This window comes from Loxodonta africana, chromosome 7 (assembly GCF_030014295.1).
Source record: "Loxodonta africana isolate mLoxAfr1 chromosome 7, mLoxAfr1.hap2, whole genome shotgun sequence".
In the NCBI taxonomy this organism is placed as follows: domain Eukaryota; kingdom Metazoa; phylum Chordata; class Mammalia; order Proboscidea; family Elephantidae; genus Loxodonta; species Loxodonta africana.
The window spans coordinates 24,845,462-24,856,885 of NC_087348.1; the positions used below are offsets into that span (position 1 = coordinate 24,845,462).

The 11,424-nt window shown below is 38.6% G+C and overlaps 1 pseudogene; it reads right to left on the reverse strand.

Annotated features, from left to right (window-relative positions):
* Positions 1–210: 210 nt before the first annotated feature.
* LOC135231843 (olfactory receptor 9G1-like) lies at positions 211–1,509 on the reverse strand (annotated as a pseudogene).
* Positions 1,510–11,424: the final 9,915 nt, after the last annotated feature.

Genomic DNA, 11,424 nt, shown 5'->3' on the forward strand with positions numbered 1-11,424 from the left:
AAATCCTTATACTTTATGTTCAAAATTTATTTCCTAAATTGTTCCAATTTTCTTATTGTAGATCCCTTGAAGTATACTGTGTTAAGGTTGCAAAAACTCTTTAACTTGAATATAAGTTTTTTTCATCCTGATGGAGCAAAATGGCAGCTCTGCTTGAGATAAACTGATGAAACATTTTCTTCGCATCACCTTAAAGGAGAGAATCTGGATTTATCTAAAGAGTTTATTCAGAACCTCTTTCACATCCTTATTCCTCAGGCTGTAGATCATAGGATTCAACATGGGGGAGACCACAGTGTAAAAGGTGGAAACTATTTTGTCCCTCTCCACAGAATAGCTAGATTGGGGGCAACACTAGATGTAGAGAATGGAGCCATAGTATAAGGTGACAGAAATCAAGTGGGAGGAGCATGTAGACAAGGCTTGAGGCGGCCCTGGGTGGAGCGGACCCTGAAAATGGTGGTAATGATGAAGAGGTAGGAGGCAAGTATGAGCACAATGGGGATGATGACATTGGAGGCCAGGAGGAAATAGAGTAGAGTCTGGTAGCCATCTTTTCTGCCACCAGACAGCTTCACCAGAGGAAGTAAATCACAGAAAAAGTCATCAATGATATTGTCAGCATAGAAGTTCCAGGTAAAAGTTCTTTTGGTGATGACAGAAGAGTTAATAAATCCACCAAGATATTAGGCTATTACTAAAAATGTGCACAGCTTTATGGACATTGCCTGAGAATAAAGCAGTGGTTTTGAGATGGCCACATAGCGGTCATAAGCCATGGCGGCCAACGGGTAACACTCACTATATCCCAATGCAGCAGCAAATAAGAATTGAGCTACACAGCCAGCAAAGGAGATGCTTTTGTCCTCGGAGATGCAGGTCTTTAGGATCTTTGGGGTGTAGACAGAGGAATACCAGAGATCCAGGAATGACAGATTTCCAGTGAAAAAATACATGGATGTGTGGAGCCGGGAGTCATTACAGATCAATGTTATGAGCGTGGTATTTCCTACCAAGGTCACAGAGTATACACCAATGAATACCACAAATAGGATCAACTGCATTACAGGGTCTGTTGTGAAGCCCAGTAGGATGAACTCAGTCATAGTGTGATTGTCCCTCTCCATGGCTAAGGGACACCTTAGCTATAAATATACGTAGCATTTAATTCCCTCAGCTTCATATTAAGGGAAGGCATTCTATATTTCAGGTACATGTGATGTGGTAAGACTGAATGTATTAGAATGAGGAGATCTGATTAGGAACCCTGACTTGAGAAAGTAATGGGAGTTCTCTGAGTCTCAATATATTCATTTCAGTAAAATTCATTTGTAGCTGTACAGCCATAATACTGCTAGGGGCCTATTCATTCTTTGCAAAATAATTTTTTTTGTGCCCCAGGCATCGTTCTAGGCACAATGTTGCCCGTTTTTGTTATGGAGCTTTTGTTCTATAGGAAGAGACAGATGATAATTATAAATATAAAAGTATAGAATGATTTGTAGATAATGTTAAATGTTATTAAAAAGATAAAGCAGATAAAAACAAACTGGGAAAGGAGTTAATGGAGTTTAAACACCCAGGGAAACCTTTCTTTCCCTCATTTCCCAGATAGAAACAGGCAAGTTGTTGAGATACCATGAGAGGTAGGAAGGTCCCCAGGGTTTACAAAATGATGACATTCTCCTCTTCTGCAAATGTAGAGAAAATTTTCCCCTTCGCTTACCTGGAGGAGCCGTTGGTACAACTGTCATAAATCCCAAGAGTGAGGACTAGATTGGGAACCAGGGTGAAATTTCAGAGTGGAGATAAATGACCAAATCCATGTGATTATGTCAAATAAATCAAATGTGAAGTCACTGTGGCTCTTTCAGGGTCAAATTCCTGGAAGTTAGCGTTATTCTAAAGTATCGAACAGAAGCATTTAGCATTATTCTACGGTAACGAACATTTTTTAATGCCTTCTTTATACTCCTGAAATGAAATTTATAGATCATTTAATGTATTTATAAACATATGTATGTATTTGTACGGAAATATCCTAAGTCTAATAGAAAGTTAAGTAAAAGGAAAATAGTACATAATTATGATCTTCTAATAATTATAATATAGGAATTACATAAAGCAATGCCAATTTAACTATGTAAATGCTGGAATACCTAATGAAACAGATACTCACATATGTAGAATCCTTATGAATACATCCGGGATTCAAATATTAGAAGTGGCATTGACATTGGTAACACAATTTTTCTTTCAAGTGGAACAACTCTGTATTAAAAAACGAAACAAATGACAGTCTTTCCTCAATTGTGAATTCCTTGGGAAGTTGGTATGTATTAAAACCTTGCAAAATATACTTTGCAGATATGTAACATTTTTTTCTGGGATAGTGAAAGTTTCTTGGTAAAATTCCAAACAAAACAAATTAAAATCTCTTAATTTTCAGTCATTGAATATCTAGAAAAATCTGTATAAATGAAAACTTGGCACACTATACAGTGGGTGTATTTTTAAAGTGGAATAGATTTCAGATTCATTATTGTAAAGAGCTTCATATGCACAAATGTCTATCAAGACTGTGTGTAAGGTGTGGGGCATTTTTCTTTCTATGGAACTGCTCCATGGGTGTAGGGCATCTTTCTTCTTTGTCTCTTAGATACTAAACAATAGGAGGAGCCCCAATCTTTGTGACAGTCAAAAATCTTAACATAATTTTAAAAAATGTTCCATAAAGGATTTTCTACTTTGTTAATAACTTCTCCACAGATTTGCAAATTGCTTTGTAACTCTTCATAGTATGCGTCTAGGAATTATGTCAAAGAATAGCAGATAACTGGAGAAAATCAATGAGTGGTCAAATTATCTGTGGTGATGTAGTGCTCCATCCACCTTTTCATGGGTCCGCTTCGTCAATAGGAGCTCACTAGGACGGAAATGGATTTCCTAGGAGGCAGATACTATCAGCTGAAAGGTTGGTGGCTCAGGCATACCTAGAGGCACCTCAGAAGACAGGCCTGATGACCTGCTACTGTAAGGTAACAGCCTTGAAAACCCTGTGGGCAATACTTCTGTGCAACACACAGGCACCATGAGTTGGAATCACCTGGATGGCAACTACCAGCAACAACAAAGGTGAAATCTCCGTGAGAGGAGGAATTTTTGTCTCTTTTCTTCATTACTATATCTCTAGTGCCTAGAATAGTGTCAGGCATATAACATACATAATCAATATTTGCTGAAGGCATTAATAAATGAATGAATGAGTGGTCACCCTGATTCTGAAGAGAAGCAAGTCAACAGAGTCTCTTTTCTCGGTGGTCTCGTAATGATGTCATTTTACCCTAAAACCATCAGAGAATTGTGTGGCACTCATATGTATTTCTTGGCACCAGTAATCCCTGACAGTTGTATTCTTCGTAGATACATATAGGAAGAAGCAAAGAAATCTGCCCACAAAAACAGTCAGCCTAACCAATTATCAGATCTTTTGTCTTCCCAGGTGAGTGGGTTTGTGAAGGAGTTTTTCAGCTTAGCAACAGATTGTCATTATATGTCATGATGGAGGTGAAGCATGTCTCAGAAAACAGAGCTGACTGCTCAAACTGGAGATGGCTGGGGTATCAGAAAATACATTTGACTTTTAAGCAAATAACATGGATTCGAGTTCTGTCTCCATGACATAAAGGCTGTGGGACCTTGGATAAATTACTAATCAACATACTTAAGCCTCAGTTTTTTTTCATATTATAAAGCGGAGTTAACTTATCTCTCATTTGGGTTTTTTTTTTTTTTTCTTTTTGGGTTGTTACCAATACACAGAACAACAGCATGGTTGTTGTCAGTATCAACTGGACACCAACCACCACCAACAGGGTTGTTGTCACGATTAAAGGAGATAACCCATGTAGGGATGAGCACAGTGCCTGACGGATGGTAAACATTCAAGTAAACAGTGCTGCTCAAATTCAGTGCATGTAAGAACCCCTTGGACTTGACCCCAGAGATGCCAATTTAGCAAGTTATGGGTGAAACTTAGGAACCTGCTTTCTCTGAAGCAGCCCAAGTGTTTCTGATGCAGGCTTTTTGTAGATCACATCTGAGAAATGCTGAAATGAACATCTGTTATAATATTAACATTGTTCCCATTGTTATTATTTCAGAAGTCCTGCATACATTACAATGTTGTGAATAATCAAGGATCTAACAAATGTACAGATCTGTACCGTCTTATGCATTTAACAAGAAGAGTGATGAATAGCTCTAGGTGTGAATCTTGATGTCATTGATTTCAATCACTCTAACCATGGGTTGTGCAAATGGTGAATGTACTACTGACTGAAAGGTTGGAGGTTTGAGTCTACCTTGAGGTGCCTCAGAAGAAAGGCCTAGTGATCTACTTCCGAAAAATAAGCTATTGAAACCCTTATCAAGCATAGTTCTTCTCTGATAAACATGGGGTCACCAAGATTTGGAGTCAGCTCGAGGGCCACTGGTAAAAACCTTGGAAAACTTATTTAATTTCTTCAATCTTCATTTTTATTGTCTATTGATGGGAATAATAATAAGTTCCTAGTATGGTGGTAGGAAAACTTAAAGGAGCTACTGTATATAGGGTGCTTAGTAAATGGTTTGACATGCAAAAAATATCTATCATGTTTACATGATGATGTTACACATTGTAAAGCAGTGGTATGTTTTTCATGTAAAATATTGCAAGGGTAGGATCTGTATCCAATATCTCTACTATGTCCCTTGATATATGTTCTCTCTTCTAACCTCGCATCTTTCTATTCTCTATTCTCTCACGACCACCCTTTGCCCCACAGTCCTCTCAGTGCCTTCTGTCAGTTTGTCATACTATGGTGACTTGAGTGTTGCCATGATGCTAGAAACTATACCACTAGTAATTCAAATACCATCAGGGTCACCCATGGTGGACAGGTTTCAGTGGAGCTTCCAGACTAAGGCAGACTAGGAAGAAAGGCTTGGCCATGTACTTTTGAAAGTTAGCCAATGAAAACTTTATGGATCCCAACAGGGCATCACGTCTGGTGAAGCAGAAGGTCAGTGAGGCCCAGAGATATATACTATAACTATAAAGGACTCGAAGATGCTGGTGATTTTGAGGAAGCTGCAGAACCCGGGAACATTGTATTCTAATGTCACTATGAATCAGAGTTGACTTCATGGCAAGTAACAACAGCAACAACCTCTCAGTGACCTAACTACCCATCATAGTGCTCAGTGTGGTGCTCTGTCCTTTGCTTCCCTCATCCCTCCATTCATGTTCTCTGCTCTGAGCTCCATTCCTTTAGAGATGGTAATTCGCTTCTATTGTGTTTCAGACCCTTTTGAGATTCTTAGGAAAGCCATATAGTGGCTCTCGCAAGGAAAAAGTCAAGACAAAATCCCTCATAACTCACCCTGGCATGCAAAAACAAGAGAGAGCCCACAGTTTCTTGGTGTTTCCCCTGAAACCCACCTGTGTACACCAGGTGAGAGCCTGGCTTGAACAGCTGAGTAATCTGTTATCAGAACCAGAAGATTATGCTTACCTGACAGTGTGTACTAACCAGTTAACATGTTTATTCTACTGTTGCAGTTGTTGTCAGGGGCCCTTGAGTCATTTCTAGCTCATAGTGACCCTATGTACAACAGAACAAAACACTGCCAGATCCTGTACCATTTTCGCAATTATTATTATACTTGAGCCCATTGTTGCAGCCAGTGTGTCAATCCATCTAGTTGAGGGTCTTTCTCTTTTTAGGTTTATTCTACTAATCAGGTTATTTACTTGTTACACTAAAACAGCATTTTCTACCCCAAATTATTAAAATATAAATTTGTACTTTTAAAAGTAAGACTCTGTGGCCTGGAAGTCTTCTTAAATACACCATATTTAAAGAAATATCAAACTGAAAGAAATTTAAACTTCTCTTTTGACTCTGAGACCCCTGCTGTATGCTGCTTCAATTACTCCTGAAACACCCACAAGGGCCATTGGCTGAGTGGATCCTAATGGTTTCTTGTTTGCTAATTTAGTTTTTGTCTACCTTGTCCTTTGCTGTCATGCTAGTTCCCCTTTTTCATGCCACTAACAGCAAGAAATAATACATCTCTTCTGCTTTTGGCAGTTTCAGAGATGGCATTTGGATGATTGCGATTTCTAAAGAGGGCCTTTCCTCAGCCATCATCATCTCTTAGTATGCAAATGGCGACTGGACTCGTTGTAAGAAATAAAATCTTCCTTCCACTTCTAACATCTGAATTAGGCAATTCACCTAAAATTTTCAGCAACACCACCATCCCAACAAAACTCAAACCTGCTGTTCCCCAAATCTTTTATATCACTTTTTGGATCTCCAGGGTTGTAGATACCTAGAGCCTCTCAGGATTTAGTAAATTGGAAAATGACTAACAAGGCAATTAACAAAATTTTGTGTTGACAAATTGGGTATTATTTAATCAGATGGATTGAAAATTTTTTGGAGTCTGTGATATCCTGCTGCAAAATGTCATCAGTCATAATTTTCATTCTCATTCCATTTTGCATTATGAAGAAGATAAACTAAACATATATATATATGTATATTAAATATACTATGTATTTATGAGGTTCCCTGGTCATGCAGTGGTTAAGCACTCAACTGCTAACTGAACAGTTAACTGTTGAAACTCACCAGCTGCTCCAAGAGAGAAAGATGTGGTAGTTGGCTTCCCTAAAGATTATAGCCTTAGAAACCCTGTGGGGCAGTTCTACTTTTTCGACTATCATCACAATGAGTCAGAATCGACTGAATGTCAATGGGTTTTTCTTTTTTATTTCATGTATTTATATGTGCATGTCTACATATTAAAATACATCTGCTTATCAATAGCAATATTTCTGTCATGGCTTCAGTGCATCCCTCCAAATCCATTCTCCACCCCAACCTCCTCTTTGCTCTAGGACTCTAAGCTGCATGAACTGCATCAACTGGCTCCTTTGCTCTCTGTCTTCTTATGGGTTTAGTCAACGGTGTCGCTAGCAGTGTGGAGAGTGAGGTCAGAGTCACCTTCCCCAGACTCCTTACCTATAGCATTGCCACATTCTGGCCGCATCTCTGGACAGAGTCCATAGCTCCAGCCAGGCATTCCTCTTTCAAAGCTCTCCCTCCAGTGCCCTTAAACACTCACTTTTCTGGTCTGTTCAGGGCTAGGGGTGGTAACAGCTCTCAGAAGTTACCTATTTAGCATTATTATGCTATTCCTAGGGATTTCCCACACCAAACACATTCCTTGTTTGTAGTTGCTTTATTATACTCTACTCAGATTACCCAGTTTAATCAGGTCATCTGTTATTTGCTAATTTCCTAACTGGTACAGGTCTGAGAGTAGGCCAAGGAAACAACCATTCAAAAGGGATTTAGGTTGGTCAAGTATTTGAAGAACAGACAGATAAATCTCTTGCTGGGATAAAATGGAACATCGGTAATCTAGGTTATCTACTGGTATCAAAGTTACTTAAATGATCAAGGATGGTGTCACGGTAAGAAGGACAGGTGGAGAGCAACACATTGAAATACAAACTGGCTGTAGCGAAGAGACATGGAAATAGTAATCATAATTATTGTATTAGCACTCGGCATCTGCTGAAGTTGAAAGCTGTGTCTATCCAATAAAAAATAGAGATAAACAAATAGGTGGCCAGAATGCCTAAATTGCATCTTTGAAGCAGTCTGTCATCTCTTGTGGTGCTAGCGAAGTTATTGTTGAGGACTGAAGGCACTTCCTGATTGTTGGGGTTGCAGGTTTGGAGCATTAATAAGTAGTTAACCTTGTTGTTGTTCTTAGATGCCATGGAATTGTTTCTAACTCATAGCAAACACATGTACAAAAAAATGAAACACTGCCAGGCCCTGTGCCATCTCCAAAACTGTTGCTGTGTTTAAGCCCATTGTTGCAGCCACTGTGTGAGTCCATTTCACTGAAGCTGTCTTCTTTTTTGCTGACCCTCTCCTTTACAAGCATAATTTTTGTCTTAGGCATCTAGTGCTGCTACCCAACCCAGTAAAGCTATATAACAGCAATATCATAACTGGATGACTTTAACAACAACAACAAAAAAATTGCTCTCTCACAGTTCAATAAGCCACAAGTCCAAATTCAGGGCCTCAGCTCCGGGTAAAGGCTTTCTTTCTCTGTTGGCTCTGGAGGAAGGTCCTTGTCACCAATCTTCCCCTGGTCGAGGAGAATCTCAGGTGCAGGGACATCAGGTCCAAAGATGCGCTTTGCTCCTAGTGCTTCTTTTTTGGTGGTATGCGGTCCCCATGTCTCTCTGCGCACTTCTCTCTTTCCTATCTCAAAAGAGTTTGGATTAATACACTGTCTAATCTTGTAGATCTCATCAACGTAATTGCCACTAATCCATCTCACTACATCACAGTGTTAGGACTTACAACACACAGGGAAATCATATCAGATTACAAAATGTTGGACAATCATACAGTACTGGGAATCATGACCTAGCCAAGTTGACAGATATTTTTAGGGGGCACGATTCAATCCATGACAATTTCTTTTGCCAGGGACTGGTCCCTCCTGATTAATGTCCAAAGTATGTAAGAAGAAGTCTCACTGTTCTCCCTTCTAAGAAGCATCTGGCTATAATTCTTCCAAGACAGGTTTACTCATTTTTCTGACAGTCCATGATATATTCAATATTCTTTGCCAACATCATAATTCAAAGACATCAATTCTTCTTTGGGCTTCCTTATTTATTGTCCTGTTTCACATGCACCTTAGTTCTCAAAGTGATATCTTTGCTTTATAACACTTTGAAGAGATCTTTTGCAGCAGACTTGCCTAATGCAATGCATCCTTTGATTTCTTGACTGCTTCTTCCATGAGCATTGATTGTGGATCCAAGTTAAATGAAATCGTTGACAACTTCAATTATTCTTTTATTAGGGTGTTGCTTATTGGTTCAGTTGTGAGAATTTTTGTTTTGTTTATGTAGAGGTGGAATCTGTACTGAAGACCATAGTCTTTGATCTTCATCAGTAGGTGCTTCAAGTCCTCTTCACTTTCAGCAAGCAAGGTTGTGTCATCTGCATCTAGCAGCTTGTTAATGAGTCTTCTTCCAATCCTGATGCTACCTTCTTCATATTGTCCAGTTTCTCAGATTATTTGCTCAGCATACAGATTGAATAATTTTGGTGAAAGGATACAGCCCTGACACACACCTTTCCTGACTTTCAGACGTAGTATTTCCTTGTTCTGTTTGAATGACTGCCTCTTGTTCTATGTACAAATTTCTGAAGAGTACAATTAGGTGTTCTGGAATTCCCATTCTCCTCAATGTTATCCATAATATGTTATGATCCATACAGTTGAATGCTTTTTCCTAGTCAATAAAACACAGGTAAACATTTTTCTGGTATTCTCTGGTTTCAGCCAAGATCCATCTCAAATCAGCAATGAGATCCCTCATTCCACAACCTCTTTTGAATCCAGCTTGAATTTCTCGCAGTTCCTTGTCAATGTACTGCTGCAACAACTTTGGAGTGATTTTCAGCCAAATTTTTATTTGCCTGTGATATTAATGATATTGTTAGATAAGTTTTGCATTCTGTTGGATCATCTTTCTTTAGAATGGGCACAAATATGGATCCATTCCAGATGGTTGGCCAGGTGGCTTTCTTCCAAATTTCTTGGCATAGACAAGTGAGGACATCCAGCGGTGCATCTGTTTGTTGAAACATCTCAGTTGGTATTCTATTACTTCCCTGGGTCTTGTTTCTCACCAATGCCTTAAGGGAAGCTTGAATTTCTTCCTTCAATACCATAGGTTCTTGATCATATGCTACTTCCTGAAACGGTTGAACATCTATCAATTATTTTTGGTACAGTGACTTTGCATATTTCTTCCATCTTCTTTTGATGCTTCTTGTAGCTTGTTCAGTATTTTGTCTGTTGAATCCTTCAGTATTGCAACTCGAGGCTTGAATTTTTCCTTCAGTTCTTTCAGCTAGAGAAATGCTGAGTGTGTTCTTTCCTTTTGGTTTTCCTACTCCAGGTCCTGGCAAGTTTCATTTTAATACTTCGCTTTGTCTTCTGGGGGCAGTCTTTGAAATCTTTTGTTCATCTCTCTTACTACATTATTTATTCCCTTTGGTTTAGCTACTCTTCTGCCATTCATTTTGTTCCTTTCTTTCTTGTCTTTTTAATGACCTTTTGCTTTCTTCATGTATGATGTCCTTAATGTCAGCCAATAGCTTGTCTGATCTTCAGTCATTATTGTTCAGTGTGGCAAATCTATTCTTGGTATGCTCATTAAATTCAGGTGAGATATACTAAAGGTAGTGCTTTGGCTCTCGTAGAGTTGTTTTAATTTTCTTCAGCTTTAACTCAAACTTGCATATGAGCAATTGATGGCCTGTTCCACAGTAGGCCCCTGGCCTTTTTCTGACAGTATTGACCCTCTCCATCGACTCTTTCTACAGATAAAGTCAATTTGATTCCTGCATTTTTCATTTGGTGAGGTCCATGTGTATAGTCACCATCGATGTTGTTGTAAAAAGGTATTTGCGAAGAATAAGTTTGCTCTTGCAAAATTCTGTCATGTGAACTCCTGCATTGTTTCTATCACCAAGGCCATGTTTCCCAACTAATGATCCTTCTCCTTTTTTCCAACTTTCACATTCCAATCATCAGTAATTATCAATGTGTTTTGATTGCATATTTGATCAATTTCAGACTGTACAAGTTTGTAACAATCTTCATCTTTGGCATTAGTGGTTAGTGGGTAAATTTGAGTAATAGTGGTATTAACTGCTCTTCATTATAGGCTTATGAATATTATCCTATCACTGACAGCATTATACTTCAGGATAGATCTAGAAATGTTCTTTTTAACAATGAATGTGACACTATTTCTCTTCAATTTGTCATCCCTGGAATAGTAGGCTGTATGATTATTTAATTCAAAATGGCCAATACCCGTCCGTTTTAGCTTGCTAATGTCTAGGATATTGATCTTTATTTATTGCATTTCATTTTTGATAACTTCCAATTTTCTTATATTCACACTTCGTACATTTCATGTTCCAATTATTAGTAGATGTTTTCAGCTGTTTCTTCTCATTTTGACTCATGCCATATCAGCAAAAAAAAAAAAAAAAAAAGTCCCAAAAGCTTTACTCCATCCATTAAGGTCAACTCTACTATGAGGAGACAGGAGGCAGATCTTCCCCAGTAGTATTTTGAATACCTTCCAGAGGGTCTCTTCTTCCAGCACTATATCACACAAAGTTCTGTTGTTATTCATAAGGTTTTCATTGGGCATTTTTTTTTTTTTTTTAAAGTAAGTTCGTGGTCCTTTTTTCCTAGACTGTCTTAATCTGGAAGCTGCAATGAAATCTGTCCATCATGGGTGACCCT